The sequence below is a fragment of the Petaurus breviceps genome, unplaced genomic scaffold (genome assembly GCF_028583685.1).
Source record: "Petaurus breviceps papuanus isolate PSGF00001 unplaced genomic scaffold, PetGlider_PUasm1.0 184, whole genome shotgun sequence".
NCBI lineage: Eukaryota > Metazoa > Chordata > Mammalia > Diprotodontia > Petauridae > Petaurus > Petaurus breviceps.
Window position 1 is genome coordinate 8324748 of NW_027185793.1, and position 16785 is coordinate 8341532.

At 37.1% G+C, this 16785-nt stretch overlaps 1 long non-coding RNA gene and 2 pseudogenes across 1 annotated transcript in view; 2 read left to right on the forward strand and 1 right to left on the reverse strand.

Moving 5' to 3' along the window:
• The window catches only part of LOC138161324 (uncharacterized), a 267677-nt gene that overhangs the window by 27554 nt on the left and 223338 nt on the right, over window positions 1–16785 (reverse strand). The gene's annotated exons all lie outside the window — the stretch shown is intronic.
• On the forward strand, window positions 3414–5412 carry LOC138161189 (cleavage and polyadenylation specificity factor subunit 2 pseudogene; annotated as a pseudogene).
• Window positions 14045–14671, forward strand: LOC138161190 (protein dpy-30 homolog pseudogene; annotated as a pseudogene).

Genomic DNA, 16785 nt, shown 5'->3' on the forward strand with positions numbered 1-16785 from the left:
TTTCTCATTTTTCTTCCCAATTTTCCCCCACTTCTCTTATCTGCTTCTTAAGGTCCTCTATGGCCTGTAACCAGCTCATATTTTCCTTTGAAGCTTTTGGTGCAGGAGTTCTGACTTCACTGTTTTCCTCCCGTTCCATGCTTTTGTTCCTTTTTATCCTCAAAATAGGAGTGTAATATTGGCATCCTCTGTCTGCTGTTTTTCCTTTCCCTGCTCATTTTGCCACTCAATTACTTGACTTTTGGGATTTTTGCCACAGTAGGACCCTGCCAGCAGACAGGGGAGCTTTCTTCCCAAATGCTGGGGTTTTCTCAGCTGCTGTAGGTATTAGATGGGCACCCTCTCTGAGGTCTCCACATGCTCTGGCAAGCTGGACATGCACCCCAGGACCTCCACCCTAGACTGCAATGCAGATCCAAGCAAGTTAAAGCAAGAGCAATTACCCCTCAGCCTGGTGCTTCGTCCCCCTACACTCTGCAGGCCAGGAGCTGAAGGCCACACCTGGCACCGGCTGGCTGTGCAGGCGTCTCAGTGGCTTCTGGCCGCAGGGGTAAAAGCCATGCACTCCCACTTATTGGTCCCAATGTCCAGACTGCACTGACCTCTCACTTTGTCCTTCACATCTATGTGTTGATAAATCTGGAAAGGGCCACAGCTGCTGCTGATCTGGAGTCCCTCCAGCCAGTGGCTGGTCAGGCCTGCCCTGGGGCTAAAGCCTCGGTGTGGGGGTGGGCTTGGCTCCCAGAGCCCTGTGCTGGATTTCTGACAGCCTGCTCGGCTGTCATCAGCGGGAGGTTAGCTTCTCTGTGTCATTTTGTGGGCTCTGCAGCTCCAAAGTTTCTTTAGAATCCCTTTTTTACATGGATTGGGGAAAGTGGAAGCTGGAGGCGTGGGGAGGTCCTGCTTCTACTCTGCCATCTCGAGTCATATCTGATGTGCAAAGGTTCAAACAATGATAACCCCCATCCTTTCTTTCCCTTTATTGAAATAGGTCTCTTCTGCCTCTTCGTGTGATGTAATTTACTCTATTTTCTATCTCCTATCCACTTCAATCTTTCTTCTTACCCCTTAACTTTTTTTCATATCATCACATCAAAGTCAACTTATATCTAAAACCTCTATGTATACCTCTTCTAACTGCCCTAATAAAGAAACACTCAAGAATTACAAGTATCATCTTCCCATGTAGGAATATTACCAGTTTACCATTATTGAATAACATGATATTTTTCTTTCATGTTTACCTTTTTATTCGTCTCTTGAGTCTTATATTTGAAGATTTAATTGTATTTTCAGCTCTGGTGTTTTCATCATGAATGATTTGAAGTCCTCACTTTCAATGAATATCCATCTTTTCCCCTGAAGTTTATGCTCCATGTTTCTGGGTATATGATAATGATGAAATAGTACTATGAACATGTATATGATAGTGATGAAATAGTACTATGCTATAAGAAATGATGAGCTCATTGATTTTAGGAAAAAAAGGATTGATTTGCATGAAATAATGAATGAAATGAGCAGAATCAAGAGAACCTTAAAGAGGTAACAGCAATATTGTTTTCGAAACAACTTTAAGCAATTTTTACTGTCACACACACCATATACATGTCCAGCCATCCCTAATTGATAACTATGCCCACAATTTCATATCTTTGTCATAACACAGAGAGATGCTATAAATATTTTAGAATATATCAGTCCTTTTCTTTTATCTCCAATTATCTTTGGAAATAGAACTAGTAGTGATATTGCTGAGTCAAAGGGTATATGCAGTTTAATAATATTTTGGGTATAATCTCAGATTGCTCTCCAAAATTGTTGGGTTAGTTCATAATTCCACCAATGGTGAATTAGTGTCCTATGCTTTCCTTAAACCCTCCAACATTTGTTGCTTTCCCTTTCAAGCATTGTTAGCCAACCTAATAGGTATAAAATGATATCTCAAGTTTATTTCCTTTTTCATTTCCCCAATCAATGATTTAGAACTTTTCTTTTCATATCATTACAAATATTTTGATTTAATTAGAAAACTGTGTGTTCATAACCTTTGATCATTCATCAATTGGGGGATGCCTTGTATTCTTTTGGACTTGACAATTTTCTTTATGTATTTGAGAAATGAGGCCTTTACCTGAGAAATTGTGTATATAAATCCCCCCAAAAATTATTTTCTGATATATTTCTGATCTTAAATTTTCTTTATTTGTAAAAAAAATATTTATTGTTATTATGTTACTATCTATATCTTCTTGCAATGACTTTAGATGTTATAGCTTTGAAACATTATGTATTTCTCTATGTGTATATATGTGTGTGTGCATGTACATACAATACATTTACATGTATGTATGTATGAATGCTTGTCAGAATTGTGTGTATGGTTTCCATCAGTATAATGTAATTTCCTTATCTCTGTTTATACTGTGAATTTTTATCTTTGTTTTGTCTGATAGAATGATAATAATTCTTAAATGCAAACATGTTAAATTTTATTCAAGTTCCTAATTTTTATTCTCTGCATTTCTTTTCTTTTTAGATGGGATTCTTATAAGCAACAGGTTGTGGGGTTCTGTTTTCTTAATCCTTGCATTTTATTGTAAGATTTCATGTATTTGCATTTTCAAAACATTAGAGTTCTGCTGTTTCCTCTTATGTATGTCTTAGGTATTTTAAGTGATTTTTTAAAATCATTCCTCATTTAAGTAAATATTTTGCCTTATAAACAATTTTGATGCAAATCTATCCCCAGAAGTTCTCTCACCCCTTTCTTTCTTTCCCTCCCTCCCCCAGTTTCTCTTGTATTTTTTTTTCTAGTTTGTGGATTTTATTGATATTGTTGAATTCAGTAGCAGTATAGGTTAAGTAGGTATAGCCCTGGATTTGTTGGTATGACAGTGGCATTTCTGGGTACAAGATAACTCAATATCAAATATCACAAATGATTTTTCAAAGAACATTAGAGCTAGAAGAGGCCTTAGAGATTATTTAATCCCACTATCCATTTTACAGGAGAAGGAAAATGGGAGGAAATAACCATTTATATAATACCCACTATGTGCAATGCACTGTGCTAAACACTTAACAATAATATGTTATTTGATTCACAAAACAGCCCTGGGAACTAGTTGCTATTTTTACATCAGTTTTACAGTTGAGGAAATTGAGGTAGACAGATATTAAGTAACTCTTCTAGGTTTACAAAGTTAGTAAGTATTTGAGGCAGGATTGAGTTCAAATCTTCTTCATTCTAGATCCAGTGTTCTATCCATTATGTCATGTAGTCACCTACTTGCTTAAAAAGATGTAAACTCGAGTTAGCTCCACCTCTCCCCTTTGCCCCGCCCCCAAAATGGCGGCTCCTAGTCAGTGCTTGCTGTTGGCAGGCAGTGGTGGCTGCTGCTGCCGCTGAAGGTGCTGCTCAGGCTTTTTTCATCAGGGTTCCGACGTAGACAAGAATTGGAAAGGGAGGAAGGTAGAAAGGGAAGATGAAAAAGTGCTGAGGGTGGGATGAGGAGGAACCTTTCTGTTTGCTGACCTTGGGATGCAAAAATGACATCTATCATCAAACTAACTACCCTCTCAGGGGTGCAAGAAGAATCTGCACTTTGCTATTTACTTCAGGTTGATGAGTTCCGTTTTTATTGGACTGTGGCTGGGATGAGCATTTTTCAATGGATATCATAGATTCCCTTAGGAAACATGTTCACCAGGTAGATGCGGTACTACTGTCTCATCCTGATCCTCTCCATCTTGGTGCCCTCCCATATGCTGTTGGAAAATTGGGTTTGAATTGTGCTATCTATGCAACCATTCCTGTTTATAAGATGGGACAAATGTTCATGTATGATCTTTATCAGTCTCGTCATAACACAGAGGATTTTACACTCTTTACTCTGGATGATGTGGATGCAGCTTTTGATAAAATAAAACAACTCAAGTCCTCTCAGATTGTGAATTTGAAAGGCAAAGGGCATGGTTTGTCCATCACACCTCTGCCAGCTGGTCACATGATAGGAGGAACACTATGGAAAATAGTCAAAAGATGGAGAAGAGGATATCGTTTATACTGTTGACTTCAACCACAAGAGGGAGATTCACTTAAATGGATGTTCCCTGGAAATGTTAAGCAGACCTTCACTGCTTATCACAGATTCCTTTAATGCTACGTATGTACAGCCCAGGTGAAAACAAAGGGATGAACAACTACTCACAAATGTCCTGGAAACACTGCGAGGTGATGGGAATGTGTTAATAGCTGTGGACACAGCAGGCAGAGTTTTAGAACTTGCCCAACTTCTTGATCAGATTTGGAGAACTAAAGATGCAGGACTGGGGGCGTACTCATTAGCCCTCCTGACAACGTGGTGGAGTTTTCTAAATCCCAGGTAGAATGGATGAGTGATAAATTAATGAGATGTTTCTAAGACAAAAGAAATAACCCATTTCAGTTTTGCATCTTTCTTTATGTCATGGTCTTTCTGATCTGGCTCGTGTGCCTAGCCCCAAAGTTGTACTTGGCAGCCAACCTGATTTGGAATGAGGATTTTCAAGAGATCTCTTTATTCAGTGGTGCCAGGATTCTAAAAATTCAATCATCCTAACTTATAGAACTACCCTTGGAACATTAGCACATTTCCTAATAGATAACCCTTCTGAGAAAAATCACAGAAATAGAGTTGAGAAAACGTGTGAAGCTTGAAGGAAAAGAACTTGAAGAGTATCTAGAGAAAGAGAAACTGAAGAAGGAAGCTGCTAAAAAACTAGAACAATTTTGAGGCAGATATAGATTCTAGTGATGAGAGTGATGTTGAAGAAGATATTGATCAACCATCAGCACACAAAACCAGGCATGATTTGATGATGAAAGGTGAAGATAGCCGAAAAGGAAGTTTCTTCAAACAGGCTAAAAAGTCTTATCCTATGTTTCCTGCCCCAGAAGAAAGAATTAAATGGGATGAGTATGTAGAGATTATCAAACCAGAAGATTTCTTAGTGCCTGAACTTCAAGCCACTGAAGAAGAAAAAAGCCAATTAGAATCTGGCTTGACAAATAGAGATGAACCTATGAATCAAGATTTATCAGATGTTCCTACCAAGTGCATTTCTGCAACAGAATCAATTGAAATCAAAGCCAGAACTACTTATATAGACTATGAAGGACATTCAGACGGTGACTCCATTAAAAAAATAGTTAATCAAATGAAACCATGGCAGTTGATTATTGTACATGGACCACCAGAGGCCAGTCGAGATTTAATACTGTTTTCCTTAGTTTCCTCATCTATAAAACAAGCTGGAGAAGAAAATACCAAGCTACTCCAGTATCTTTACTTAAAAAAAGAAAAACAGGGTCATGAAGTGTCATATATGCCTGAAAAACAACTGAACAACATCTCTTTCATTTACTGAAGTTTTACTAAAGGGAAACAAATACTGTGAATTTATTACTAAAGGGAACTACCAGATGAGGGAAATCCTTATACCAATGTAGATTATCACCTTCTCTTCCCTCAAGTAATGAGAAGTTAAGTGATTTCCCAGAGTTACACAGCTAATATGTGTCAGAATCAGGACTCCAACCTAGATGTTTCTGACTTTGCAGCCACCTTTCTATTACTACACTACACCAAAGTGACCAATTATACTTTGATTTCTGTATATTACTTGTGTGGTGCTATATACATGCCTCACACTAGCATGAAGTAACTTCTGAATTATTGAAGGCTCTGTCAGCTAAATTCAAAGTGTGACAGATTCTAACAAGTTGAAAAGATGTTAATTATGGACCTAGCAATGGCGCCTCTATGTCTGTTGAGGTCCAATCTTCTTAAAATCAGGCTGATGCCTGGAGAGTTGGACATTTGATAGGCATATTTTTCCTAAGTTACATTTTAGAGGAGAGAGAGAGAGAGAGAGAGAGAGAGAGAGAGAGAGAGAGAGAGAGACCAAGATTGACTGATGATTTAGAGGGTTGTTTCCTTTTTGCTTTTTTTGGAAGGCAATTGGGGTTAAGTGACTTGCCCAAAGTCACATGGCTAAATGTGTTGTAAATGTGTTCAGTGTCTGAGACTCGATTTGAACTCAGGTCCTCCTGACTCCAGGGCCGGTGCTCTATTCACTGTGCCACCTAGCCGTCCCAGATGATTTAGAGTTTAATAATCAAATAGACGAGGTCAGATTGAAAGTTGTAGTTTCCTCTCCATCCATATTATTCTCCATATGTTATAATAAAATTAAATCTCAGACTGGTTTTCAGATTTTTGCCTACAAGTCAAATGCTGTCACATGTTTCATATTAGCTCATTGTGTTAATGGTATTCCACAGTAACTATCCTACCACCCTTAACAATGTACAAAGTAGGCTTCTCAGTGAAATTCTTCCCAGGAACACAGAGGACACAAAACTTTCCTGATCTAATCCCTAGGGTGAAAACTCAAATATATGCACTAGAATAATGGGATATAAACTACTAAGCCTCACTGAAGCATGGAGATCTCAGAAATTTATCGAAAATCTACTCTGCCTAAAATGCTTTCCTCTTCTGCATAGTATGGAGTATGGAGAAATGGAATGGGTGGAAATTATGGGGGGAGCCAGCTATTCAGAATTTAAGAATCATTGGTAAGTCAGTTGCCTTTCTGTTTTGGATAGCTTTTCAAGTCACTGCCACTGATTCATTACAGGCCTCTACTATACAACCATAATTGTACATGCTGGTCCTATGTCATCAGAACTTCTGTTGCCACCAGAAAATCCAATCCCAGTATGCACAATACTCATTATGTGACATACCAAATCACTTCACCTCATTTCCTCATTCATATAATGAGTGATCTAAGGTAAATAATCTTTCCAAGTTCTTTTAGCATTGTAATTTATAGCAATATAGTCTGAAAAGTTGACTGGTTTCTGATTTTCAAACACATAGACATAGATAGATTTTAATCCTAATCAGTTCTATTAGTTTTAATAATACACCATACACAGAGACTCTCATGTGCCCACCCTCACAGCTATGCATGTCCACACACTCCTTTCCTTATAATCTTTTATTCAAAATAATATTTTTTCTTGTTCACACATATTTTAACCTTTAAGAGTTGTTTTGCCATTTTTTCTTCTAACTAGCAGATTACATAACTAAAGTCGAATATGTGTGTGTGTACACATGCACATGAACATTACTACATATATATGTGTGTTTTTTTCTGACTAAGGATAAAAATAAGTCATAATAATTTTGTCAGGCTAATTGTACCTGGAAAATAGTCAAAATGATCAAATTAATAAATTATTCTTCCACTCATGGCTCAGTTCCAAAGGCTAGTTATTAATTTAAGTCATGCTTTATGACTTTATCACAGATGTTCCCACATAAAAGTTATCTTTAAACGTGATTGCCATGATATGAACTGAAAGAAAATAAATATCTATATATATATATACATATATATATATATATATATAGCTTTTTTTTAAATCCAAGCATAATTTCATTCATTAACTGTCACTAACACAAGGTATTTGCTATATGGATAAATTATTAGCTTGTTATTTTAAGCATATAATTAGTGATTTTACTAATTCTTCTTTTATATTATTTAGGGGGTGACCTATCTGTTCTGTTACATCAGTTAGTAGCAAACAAACAAGGGAACAGAATGCCTTTACTTGCAACTGCAGAAATATTGTTGATAGAAGACCATCTTAAAAATCCTACGACCTATTACTTAAGAGCTCCAAAGAAACAAACACTGTGGAAATAAGAGATTAAGAAAAGACAAACACTCTTCTGGAGCTCTCCTGTCACATAGGCAGAACATCTTTTCTCCTCATCTATACCCCAGACATTTTAACCAGGAACTGGGAATCATTTGGCAAAGCTGCCTCTGGTATTTAAGTGAGTGTAAAGCTACCAGGTGACTCTAGTTGCAAAGATCTGAGAAGTTCCTTTTTTTAGTCTTGCGATTCTAATTACTCCTTAGGAGTCAGGATTCTTTTACCTGAATTAATGGGATGCAGCAATTTCTAATATAAAGAATACATGAAATAATGAGGAATGACTAGAAATTTTTGTCATCAAGAAAGGATATAGCTATAGAAAAAATTATGGCATAGAATGGTGAGCACACAAGACCACTACTGTTGGGTGGGTCTTAACATCTCCAGATGCCTAGACTATCAATTTAATGTATGAGACTCTCAGAAAAGGCACATAAACTACCAAGTAACACAGATATGTTAGTAGGGAAAAACCACACAGGTGATTAAACTCCTCAAGATAGCAGTGCTCTGGTACACAGAGATTTTACCTGACTTCTAATAAGTCAACTCTGAATCATCCATGGAAAAAGTCTGGTCTCGTTCATATTTTATAGGAAGCCTATGGGCAGTAGCAGAACAGAGAAGAGACACATGCTCTCATCAAGTTTATTAGAAACAGTGGCTTCCTTCTTTTAATCAAATAATACACTTTTGAGGTTAATCTGAATATTTGTATTTTCCCTATCACTTTTTTAGTCCAAATAATGAGAAAAAACAATACTTAACATTGTAAATTTAATTATTGACTCATAGGATTATACAAAATAAATAGAAGACAAATTGATGGGGGCACAGGGGATCAGGAAAGGCATCATATGTGTTATATTTGAGCTGAGCTTAGAAAGAAAACTAGATATTTCAGTGTAAGTAGAATTAAGGAGGAAATAGGTTCTGAAAGGTCTCTGTCGCTGTAGAGAATGAGCTGGAAGTCATGCTTGAAGTTTCTAGGTCACTCCTATTGCTTTCATCCTTTAGTAGCACTGAAAAAAGTCCCACTTGCTAAAACAGAGGACCAGGTCAAAGACTGAAGCAAAGGAAGAGACGATGGAAATGCTGATGCTAAAACAATTCCTGATCATCCTGAGCAGGACTTGAATGAAGTTGGAACAGCAAAAAGTGTCAGAGAGGGAAGAGAATAAACTGTAATTGTGTCTATTTTATGTCAGGCACTGAGGGGAACCAAAGAGGACTAGACTCCAGGGCTTCAGAAGAGAGCTCAGATTACTTATAACTGTACTCTTCCTCATAATAGGAGCATTAAGGAGGAGAGCATATTTCTAGATTTGCACTTATAGCTCAGTTCCTCAGTTGACCCAAACCGCTGCATCATTTGCTTGCCATAGCTGGAACAGTTTTCTTTTTTTTCCCACATGGACAATTTCGTGCCTTGGACCTCCATTGTCCATCACTCCAGTCCCTAAGGAAGCTAATGAAACTGTTTTTGAAACTCGCAGGACTGAGGTATCATAATTATTAACTTAGTGCAAACTACCACATTTAAACCACTCTATATATTATCTACCTACAGACTAGAAAAAAATAATTCATTTTCATATCTCTAAACCATTGGCATTGTCTTCCCCTTTCATCTCTAGCTCTAGACAAAATAATCAAATCAATAGCATAATCCCTTGTGGAAAGAGTTATGTTCATTGCCATCTGCACCATCCCTGGGACTCTCTAGATCTAAATTCACTTCCTCAGTCAACACTCCCTTACATATGTTGTCTATACCTATTAGAGTTTAAGCTTTTTGACAACCAAGATTGATTCTCTTCTCTCCTCTTCCTTTCCTCTTCTTTCTCTCCTCTTCTTTTCCTTTCTTCTTTCTCTCCATTTGTATGCTCTATACTGAGGACACATAGTGTCTAATTAATACAAATACTAAGCCCCTCCCATTCATTCATGCTAGCCATGGGAGACCATCTGAACAAAGGCATGGGCATAATAGATAGTATATCATGTGTGAGTAATCACAGGAAAGCTGCCAAGAGTTAACCCCAAAACCTGTTTTGAGTCATTTTCTAACCCCTTTCCTTTTTTTGCCATAGCTGGGCTTATTTAAATGCATTAAGGTACTTCAAATCTGGAGAGGGAAGATGCCATGAAAATGACAAACAACTAATGCCTTTCTCCATATAAGCTTGAATTGGGTCATAAGGCAGCAGGTTTTCTATAATGAGCTACATAGTGTACCATTAAATAATGTTAAGTACTTAATGGAAATCCACAAGAGGTTGGAAATAGGTTTTCAGCTGATTATACTTAATGCATTGCTTCCTTCTGTATAGAGAAGTGGGATAGGGAGAGGGAAAGGAGAGACAGAGAGGACAGAAAGTTGATGAGATACAGAGGCAGATAAGTGTCTTAAGTGTTTAACTGCTTTCTTTCTCACGATACTGTTGCCCTTAAAAAGGCAGACATCATCATCTGATTTGGGACAGGGAAATAGCCACACTAGCTAGACAGTTTCTGGGTAGAAAATCTCCAGTTGTTTTCAATAAATGATGTTTCTAGTTCTTACTGGGGTACATGGTCATGTTGATTACTGAGTATATTAAAGTGTCCAATCACCTACTATCCATCCTAAATTATTTCCCATCAGTCTCTAATTAGGCAAGGAATTTAATGAGGACAACATTTGTTATGGTGTGATATCCTATGATTTCCCTTTAGAAATGAAGAATCCCAGACCACAGAGAACTACCCTCTGAAAGTGACAGAAACTATGCACATTTATTTTCTCAAAAAAAAAAAAAGTTTGGTCTCAGTAACAGATTTATGGTGTTTTAGTTCTCTGTATTTTGTAGCACTGCCTAGGCAAGGTACATGAACAAATGACTTAATGGTAAAAAAAAAAGTGTGAGAATTATGATAAAAGAAAAACAATAAATACAATTAAGGAAATTCATTTCCAAATTCTGAAATTACATAGGGGAAGCTAAGTTGTATAGTAGATAGAGTGCAGGACTGAGAGTCAGGAAGACCTGGGTTCAAATCCATCCTCAGACACTTCCTAGCTGTGTGACTCGGCTCAACTCAACCTTTGTTTAACTGAATTCCCTTACCTATAAAATGTGAATAATAATACTACCTACTTCTCAGGGTTGGTATGTGGATCAATGAAAAAATAACTTTAAAACACCTAGTACAGTGCTTTGACCAAAATAAGCACTACATACATGTTAACTATCATTGCTGTTTGTTATCTCTTATGAAACCCATCTGAATACAGAAGGTGGCATAGTAAAAGGGGGTACAGCCATAAACAATCTTTGATTGAGATTTCCTTGACAAATTGGAAGTGCAATCCATCTCTTCTAGTGGGTTCCATTCTAGTCCCCACCACAATAATTATTACTCATCTGACATTAAAAAGAATACTTTTACTTCTTTACAATTATCTATATTTCACTATTTGTTGTTGCTATTGTTGTTGTTAAAAAAATGATTTACTTAAGCAATAGAAAAGGGCTAGGCTAAATATTCCCAACAAGGCTGTTCTATTATGACTACCACCCGTGATAATAAGGGAAGACACAATTTCCAATAAAGCACAAATTTTACTCTACAGCTTTCCCCAAATATACACAATTATATATTTGCAACATCTTTCCCCTCCCTTTCTCCTCAAATACTCTCTTATACATAGTTCATCTAAGGACCACTACTGTTTCTTTGCTATGAGTAAAATAAAAGAGTACAATTTTCCTTAGAAGGTATCTTTGACAAAGGTCTTATAAGTAAGATATATGGAAAACTCATAGAAATATGTGAGGTAATAGATAAGCAGTTAAAGGATATCTATATATATGCATGTATATGTGTATATGTACATGTACATATGTGTACACATATGCATATATATTAAATGCATCATGTATCATTGCTCAGAAAATTAAATGCAAATGATTGACAATCCAATTAAAAAAAAAATCCTCCTGATCAATAAGGAGATTTGCTAGTGGTCAGAAGGGCTCCTAAATCAAGTAAATCAAATAAGCCAGGGCTGGAAAACCTGCAGCCTCAAGGCCATCCACATGTGGTCCTCTAGGTCCTCAAGTGTGGCCTTTGACTGAATCCAAACTTCAAAGATCAAATCCCCTTAATAAAAAGATTTGTTCTGTAAAACTTGGACAGAATCAAAAGGCAACACTCAAGAACCTAGAAGGTCACATGTGACCTCGAGCCTGCAAATCCCCCACCCCTGGACAAAACAAATACAACTCTCATCCAGGGTGAAACATGGCTGCTAAAATGTCCTGTGGCTGGAGACTGAGATCAATGACCCTAGTTTTTTATACCACTTTACCTTTATTCTAAGAGGGTAAGTAAAATTTCTTTGAAACTGATGTTTCCCTATGGATTTTTTAGAAGGTGTTTTCCCTTGTTAACTTAAAAATTTATCTCGTGTCTTAAACTAGCAAATGTGATAAAATTGTTGATTAACACAATTGGTAAATTGTGTTTTGTAGAATTTTAAAGATATATTGAAGGGTATATTGGGAAGGACTTGGGAGGTGAGAAAGATTTTTTAAAACTGCTGTATCTGATTAATTAAATTAATTAATTAAATTAATTAAAATCTGAATAAGATTTCTGGCTGAGGCCTTGTAAGTCAAAGGAAGGTACTATTTATTTATTTGAACAACTTCCCAGAGCGGAGAGGATAAATTCTTTGGAGTTTCTCTAGACTTCAAAATGAGTCAATAACACTATGTAAAACTAACTAGTTGGCAGTGAATCATGGTTCTGCCATTAGCAATGGCTAGGACTGTAAGGAAACCATTAGCCAGAGGGGAGGCAGCCAAGGGTATGGGTATAGAAAAAGTTGTACCACCAGGGAAAAATAGTTCATTCTATTCAAGAGGATGTGTGGAAGGCAATAAAAGTGACTGACAATTCTTCCTGCCTGATCCTAAGCACAATAGCAAAAAGCATTACTATACTAGATGAGTGATTAGCAAGATAGCAAAGTAGTTGTTTCTAATGATTATCCCAAACCATGATTCTCAAGAGAATTAAACAGAGGCTATATCTATAGTAATTAAAGTTATGCAAAGGAAAAGACAGGAAATAATACTATATGTGTGTGTGTGTGTGTGTATCAAAGATGACATAATTGAAATTGTACTCACCCCATCTTTCCCAATCTGAGCCTAACCCAACTAACCTGTATGAGTACCACAAACAACATATCTGTCCTCTGTTTCATTGTCTACCTATGATGCCTCCAACTCCATGGGTAGTAACTAAATCTGACCTCCAAAACCACATGAGGCAAAACAACAATAAAAACAAAAGCAATCTGGAAAAGGCAACAAAAACAAAAGGCAAACAAATGAATGAAACCTCAAACATTGATTCTGAATATTTATATGAAAGAAAAAGTTTAATTGTGAACAAGAATAACAGAAATAGAAGTATTAAGTTGATAAGAAGGAAAGATGCTGCAATGACTAAGGAAAACTAAGTCAGAAATTAATCCATAGCTGATACTTTTCCTAAAGAATTTACTGTAGGGGCGGCCAGATAGCACAGCGAATAAGAGCACTGGCTCCAGTGTTGGAATGACCTGGAGATTGAATCCCGGGCTCAGACACTTAGCACCCACCCAGAAACACTTGGCCGTGTAACCTTGAGCAAGTTACTTAACCCCAATTGCTTAGGGGCGGCCAGGTGGCTCAGAGAGTAAGAGTACCGGCTCCAGTGTCAGGATGAGCTGGATCAAATCTGGGCTCAGATACTCAGCACCACACCCAGAAATAACTGGCCATGTAACCTTGAGCAAGTTACTTAACCCTGATTGCTTAAAAAAAAAGAATTTACTGTAGACAAGGACCTGTGAATTTGCAAACACCAACCTTCCCCTCCTCCCACAAGTAAAGGAAATGTGAGTGTGTGCGTGGGGTCTCTGAAGACAGAGATGGGGAACCTGCAACCTTGAGACCACATAACAACCCTTTAGATCCTCCAGTATGGTCCTTTGATGGAATCCAAACTTCATATAACATATCCTTTTATTAAGGAAATTTATTCTATGAAATTTGGATTCCATCAATGGGCCACACTTGAGGACATGGAGGGCTGCATGTGGCCTTGAGATCATATTCCCCACCCCTGGCAGAAGAAAACATGTGTACTTCAGCAGTGGAAGGGGAGGGGGCAAATAGCAAAGAGGGAAGTCAGATACAATTTAGTTAGCATATTAAAAAAATGCTGAGGAAAGACTTTTGGGTGCAGTTTGATTTGAGGGCCACTCGCATCCCCAGCTGGCCACTTGTAGAACAGCTGCTGGAGGGACAGATGCCAGTTTCAGAAAATCCTCACTCTGAGTATGGCCTCATGGAAAACGTCCAGCTATAGTGGAAAATGAGAAGATTAATGCAGAAAAGTCATCAAAACAGAAGGTGGACCTTCAATCATTGCCAACTCATGCCTACTTGGATCAGACTGTGGTACCTATTTTATTACACTGACTTGCTGTGCTTGCAAAAGAAAGACCTCCAAATTCCATTGAATTTCTAGCATAGTATCTTTTAAAAAACAAATCACAATTTGAGGTTAGAAACTAATTTTGGGAAAAGAATAAAATAATTTGGTTGTTACTGTAGATATATATGATTAAGAGGCTGTTTATATTGCCATGATCCCTTTTTTCTTTTGAAAGTATATGAATCTTCAGGACCACAGATCTTGTTTCAGTAACTCCAGAAGGGAACACATTTCCCTTATTCTTTATTTAATGAACATACTTATTTAATGAGCATATTCTTTGTTTTTATTTTTTCACATTGTCTTAAAATTAATCTTCAGAATAAATTGCTAAAAATTAAAAAAAAATGCTAAATGAAAAAAGATCAACAGAAAAATTCCTGGTATAAATGTAGCTTTGAAGTGGATAGACAACAATGAGATTTGTAAAGATGAGGGGCAAGGGGTAAAAAACAAATTTTAAAGGTCACAACACAATGAAAGCTTTATACTTTAAAGAGAAATAAACTAAAACCCCAATGAAAAAGAGAATAAGAAAATAAATTATATATTTTCCCTAAAATCATAGAACAATTTCAAGAAGATGTAGAGTAGTTCCAAAGAGAAATAAAATGTGTTCAAAGAAGATAATGGATTGGAAATTAGGATGTAAATCAAAGTTCTCAAAGTAGATATTACTGGAAACAACATGTATGATGAATTAAAACATAGGAAGAATCTGTTTAAAGGAACAAAGGGGACAATTCAGTGAGTAGAGTCAAGACTATGGATTAGAGAAGCACTCAGCTAAACTCTACCTTTTGCAATTGATAAAATTGCAAATGTTATAAAATACTTGGACATCTACCAGCTTTAAAGCCAAGTACAGGCAGCTCTCCTGAGCATTCCTGCTATGAATAACTTTAAGGTTCTGATCACACAGTATAGTGATCTCTCTATTTATTCAGCAGTGAACTGGAGCAAAACATTCACAACAATCTAACATGACAATTTATAACTAAAGTAGCCACATAGTGTTAAACAACAGGTATCATTCAGTAAGTCACAATCTCCTCAATCAGTATGAAGTATCCATCCAAAGTCTTCTTTCATCTTGTTTGGGGGCTGGCTTCCAATCATGCTTAACTCAATCATCCTTAAAATAATCATCTTTAAGGGGTAGTGGAAAGTAGAAAGTTCTTCCATCCCTAGATCACAGTAAGTCATAATCTTGTCAGTCAGCACTAATTACCCAAGTAAAGGTCCTTTCATCTTGACTGGAGAATGACTTCTAAATTCCATGGCTCCTCTTCCATGCTCTCAGATCTTTCCTGAATTCAACCAACTATTTATTGCCTGGATTCACAGGTAGGCAGCTTTCCATTCCTGTTCCATATGGAAGCTCATGGTAACTAATTCACTCCAAGCCTTTTGTAGTTTCTATTTCTGTGAAGACAAAACTTAACAGAGCCACAATATATTTTTTGGAGGGGAGAAGGAAGGGCAATTTGGATTAAATGATTTGCCCAAGGTCACATGGCTAGTAAGTATTAAGTGTCTGAGGCCAGATTTGAACTCAGGTCTTCCTGACTCCATGGCCTGTTCTCTATTCACTGCACCACCTAGCCACCCCTAGAGCCACAACATTTACACACATTAACTTAGCAGAATTACAACAATATTGACACACATTGTTGGCACTATCATCTCACTTCACTTTCTGTCTAAGAAATTAACACAGACCAACAGACAGGGCTTCTGTCTGAGAAACTAAACACAAAACAGCAATAAATTCTGAGGACTGCTGAAAACAGCAATAAAGACCTCTTTCAGGATTTCTGTAAACAGACAGCAGTAAAGTCCTCTTTCAGGGCTTCTGAACCAGCAGTAAAACTCTAGGGCATCTGTAACAAAAGCAACATCCTCTGTCAGCAGACAGGATGCTTTGTTCTGACAAAGTAACATCAACACAGACAGAACAGATAGACAGAGTGCTGACAACAAAGGCATCCTTCCTCCCAGTCATGCTTGACCCCAGCTTGTGTTCGAGCTTTTGTCCATTTTTCTGGCAAGTTTCTCCCACTGTGGGCTTCATATAATGATGCTAAGCCTATTAAGGGCAACACAATGTATACTGTTTTCAACTTGAGACTTCCAGCTTCCAACAAAGACTTGACACAATCAGAACCAATGCTCAAAGGTACTTGAATAGCTAAAAAAAAGGAACAAAGTATTGAATAACTGAAACAAGGAGCAAAGTATTTCTTTGTTTGCCATTACACCTACCAAGATAAACCAGGAACTACATGAACAAAATTACAAAACAATTTTCACATAAAGACAGATATAAGCAATTGGAAAAATATCCATTGCTCACTGGTAGGCTGAGCCAATATACTAAAAAGGACAATTCTACCAAGTTAATTTACTCATTAAGTGCCATAGCAATCAAACTACCTAATAATAACTTTGTAGACTTAGAA